The following is a 5,018-nucleotide window of genomic DNA, read 5'->3' on the forward strand; positions in this document are numbered from 1 at the left end:
ATTTATATGGATTAACATTTCTTAAAATGATTCTTAGGATTGCGGCATTTGTTATCCAAGTCTTTCCCTTTATTACCCACCCCAATTTCTATTATTGCAGCAACGTTCAGTCCAGATGAAAAAGTTCTTTCATTATTTTTCTTAAATTTGTATTGATGCATGAGAGGCAATTTTAATTTTTAAGACATAATATTATGAATCCCTTGAAAGCTAAAATTTTGGTATTTATTAGAATTCCTTTATAAAGTTATTCATGAGGTCTGAATCTTGAATTTTCAACATGAATTTGTTAGGTTTTATTTATTTATATATTAAATATTCAAAAATACAATCAAAGAGTCTGGTCTAGTAAAAATGAACAGTGAGTAAACAATGTTGCTATTACTTTGACACAAATCAATCATAGTATCACTGAGGATAAACTACAACACAAATATCATAAATTTAGCACATGCAATGAGGCTTTCAAATCATGAATACCTTAGAGAATCCCAAGGTTTCATCATTCAAAATTGGTTGCTTATACTCAAATATGATGCTAAGTAACCATATTTGATGAAATTGTAAAAATATTAAATGTATAATAATTTAGTGTTGTTATTTAACTCCTGTCATACCCCAAAATTCACCCTACCCTTCACCATGATTATCTAGGTCACTAACCCTAATCATTTGCATATCCTGATAAGCATTCATCTTATCTACATATCCATAATATCATAATACATTCCATGTGTATTGAAAAGCCCAAAATCATGGATTCAAGGGCCTCCATCGCACAAGACACGAAAGGAAGGTTGAGTCTCCAGGCTAGGGTTCATGTGATGGCCATGGTTGTATGGGAACCTTTCATCTTGGTTGTTTTTATCATGGAGCATAACTTGGAAACCCTAATATAGGAATGTTGGTTGTAAGCATCATCAAGATCAATTCAAGTCCCTAAAACCCTAGTTTTTTTACTATGGCATCATCACTTGTGGTGTGTACATTCAAGAATGAGGATTCATCTGATTCCTCTAGTCCATTATGGATGGCTCATTTTCATGGTAAAGGTTTATGGTCCTAATTCATTGTTTAGGATTCATTCAAAGCTTCACATGTTCAAAATCAGTTGCTTGGTTTGTGTCCTTGGGTTCAAGATCAATCAATAGCATGGCATATTTCAAAGGCATTGTGGTCCACATTCATTTGACCATAAGAGAATACACATTTTTTTACCTAAGTTGACATTTGGTCAACTATTGACTTTTTGGTCAACCAATTGACCAAAGTCAACCACCTAGCCAAAGTCCATTTTAATCTTGAACCATTTTCCATTGTTTAAGCCACTTTCCATTTTTAAAACCTTGATTCAAGATTCAATTTCCAAATTCATTTTTAATACAACCATAAATAATCCTATATTCCATATGCAATTCCAATCCTAATTTCTAAATTTATTTCAAGATTCCAATCACATACACCATACAATTTTCAATTCCAATTCCAATTTATCTTCTAGTACATTTCTACATTACAACCACATATTTCCAACCATTCAAAATCACAATCATTATTTCAATGTATCATTCATTCAATTTCCAAATATGTCACATTTTCCATTCAAATTCAACACTTTCATACATTCATTTAACTATCATATTACATACATCATTATATCCAATTTCCAAAATTACATTCCAATTTCCAATTACATCCAATTACAATCATAACCAATTACTATACATTACTTGTCAACTACACAACATTACAACATTTCAAATACACTACAATCACAAGGTCCATGACAACTCCATTTGTACTCCATCAAGCATCCAAATCACAAGCAAGCTCCATGGTCAAGTAGCTCAATATCCTACCTGCATCATTTTCTAACAGATGAATACATTTCAAATGGCATACAATTCATGATAGAGCATCACAAGCCGATTACATTCCTGCAACATTTTCTGACAGAAAGCTAATGCAAGTAGCTCACAACTTCATAACAAAAACCAAAGCCCTGCAAATCTCACTAACTAACCACTTCTAATCCCTCCTCATTCTCAACAATTTTCATAAACCATATAACTATTTTCAACTAACTTTCCAACCTCCAAACCAACCTATAACCAATTCCCAACAAACTCCAAAACAGAACCGCAACCAAAACCTTTCAACCTTTACAGACAAAACTTCCAACCTCTAACTCGGCATAACGGAATTCCCCAATAACCCCTTCTAACAAAACCGAAACATCCCTTGAGAATCCCATAACAAACTCGGAACTCACTTCTAACAACTGTTAACCACCCATAACTGAGTCCTTCAATCACTCAATGAACCTCTAACACACCTTCATAACAGAACTCAGTAACCATCTTCCACAAAAACCACCTTCCATAACAACTCTTCAACCAACAGAATTTCTAACAACTTTAACAACAACGCTAGAACAGAATGAAGATAATTGAATAAACCCCCTTCAAAAACTCTCCTAAAACCACCACCTTCAACCTCCAACTGAATTCCAGAACCACCGTCACCCTCGATTCTGCTCACAATCTCCCAAACAAAAATTCACCCCAACTTCATAACGGAACCATCATCACAGAACCAACCATCTTCCAAAAGTTCACAATAAAAACACGTAACAAAAAAAGATAGGGTAGAGGAGAGAATTTCTAACAGGGAGTACAGGAAACTCGCAAATTTCTTGGAGAGGAGGGAGCAACACTCTTTGACGTTCATCATCATGAATCCTTCAACAAATGATTCATAAAGAAATCGATTCATCGCTTCAACCATGTATCTCATCACACTTCCAACGCAGTACACAAATCTGAACATCTTCATCTTCATCTCCATGCAACACACACGAATCTGACTTTGTCTCCATGAAACACGCGAATCTAGTACATTCTGCATTCTTCAATTCGTTCTATTTCCCGCGCAAGAACAAGTTGTTAAAAGATTTTAATTTTGATTTCGGTTGGTTTCTATTCGGTGTCAAGTTGTAGGCATGCATTTGAAGTATGTTCTTAAATTCTTCATGAGAGGATGAATTTGTGTTCGTGATTCTTGGTTCGCCCTCGCGTCTATGCAAGATGGAGGTGGAGTCGAGCGATATTTATTGCCACCGCGTTAGATACTTCTGTGTTGATTGGGGCGTGGAAGACGATATCACGTCTATGTGTGAGGCAATGTTGAGCGTTTTCTCGTTCCATGAAGAGCGAAGCTTGGGCTGAAGCTCATGCGAAATCCGGTTGGAGTGGTTAACTGCTAGAGTGTGATCCAAGCGCATCCACTTTATCGCAAACAAGCAAATACTTCCCGCTCCCATGACAGAGTATACAAGCAAGTGAACAGTTGCACGCAAACGTCAATACTGTTCAGTAAAAACAACCAATCAAATGTTCAGTTTGTGAGCCGAACTAAGGAGCTTTGATTTCCTCAATGCACGTATGAGGGTACGTATGCACAAGGGCCCAAATCCTTGGCGATCACACTAATTTAAAACTTATTCTTTCTCCCATCACATTCTCTCATCTCATTCCTGATAACAAGCAATATAGATAAACAACATCCATACACATTGATACAAGCAAGATGTTCCTATGGAGTACCATGGATGTGAGGGGTGTTAATACCTTCCCCTAGCATAACCGACTTTTGAATTTGCTCTTGGTTGCAAGACCATTCTTCATTTGGGGTTTTATCTCTATTTTCCCTTTCCTTTTGAATAAATAAAATCCGGCGGCAACTCTTTATTTTTCGCGGCACGAAAGCTAGCGACTATGCTGGGGAGAAGCAAATAGATTGTTGGGACTTCCCTATAGAGTTGACGACTCTATTGGGGATTATATGGAGTTTCCTAAAGCGAGTCAAGCCTAGCTTGCTTGTATCCTTTTCCTTGGATGTTTATTTTTGTTATCGTTTTCTTCATTTATCCATTCCTATTATATATATATATATATATATATATATATATATATATATATATATCTTGTTGTGATATTGTGGGTTGGATCTATTGCTTGAGTGAAAAGCCCACTACCCAGGCTTGGAGAGTATACATAAGATAGTAGGGACTCCGTGTTGTGAGCAAAGTTCTTACCTTGAATAAAGTTTTGAATGATAGCAAATTGTGTGATCATTGACCAATTGTTGGCATGTGCATCAGTTTGCATGATTCATTTGTGTTTTTATCTCATACTAGTGTCTCACATCTATACATAAAGATCCACAGTGATACACCTATTAAAAGAACTCATAAAAACTATTTTGTATCAGTATGGATCAATACATGATCTTATGCATCGATCCATGAAATATATTGTAAACCACAAAACACTTTTGCTTCAGCATGCATCGATCCATACGAGTCATGCATCGATACATGGACAGGCAAATTGCTCCATGGATCGATCCACACGCATCTTGTATCGATACAAGCTTAGTTGAAATGCTTCATGCATCGATACATACGAGCCTTGCATCGATACATGCCTTCATTAATTCTCTAAAAATATTCAATGTTACAGTATGAATCGATACATAACATCATGCATCAATACATAAGTCTGTTTTAACCAACTAACAGCTTCTGTCCTTGTATATAAGAAATATTTTTTGACAGCAGTGGGAATTCAACGAATTCACAAAGAGAAAAACAGTTGAACACAAGATTAAAGCAGTGTAAGAGCAATTGTTTTGGAGCATATAGAAACCTGAAAGATACTTCATCTTCTTCATCTTCTCAATCACTTTTCTTCAAGAACATCAACACATAATCATTCTTGTTCTTCGGATTAAAGGATCAACGAGATAACGTTCAGTGGTACGATCAAGGATCTAGCTGAGGTGTTCAGTGGAACGATCGAGGATCTAGCTGAGTTGAAGATTAAAGGGGGTTTCGAGGAAAAACCAATTGGTTTGTCCTTTAAGAACTGGAGTGTTCTTGAGGGTTTGTCAGTCACGTTTGCAGAACAGATTCAGCCGCAGCGTTGCGTTTGGAGATCGGGGGATTTCGCAAACAG

General features: G+C 36.2%; 1 non-coding gene across 1 annotated transcript; it reads right to left on the reverse strand.

The window, feature by feature from the left end:
* Positions 1-370: 370 nt before the first annotated feature.
* Positions 371-510, reverse strand: LOC127134275 (small nucleolar RNA snoR134). The gene has a single exon (XR_007808027.1). It is a non-coding gene; the product is annotated as a small nucleolar RNA snoR134 (small nucleolar RNA).
* Between the last annotated feature and the right edge of the window lie 4,508 nt (positions 511-5,018).

Source organism: Lathyrus oleraceus, chromosome 3 (assembly GCF_024323335.1).
Source record: "Lathyrus oleraceus cultivar Zhongwan6 chromosome 3, CAAS_Psat_ZW6_1.0, whole genome shotgun sequence".
Classification (NCBI taxonomy): domain Eukaryota; kingdom Viridiplantae; phylum Streptophyta; class Magnoliopsida; order Fabales; family Fabaceae; genus Lathyrus; species Lathyrus oleraceus.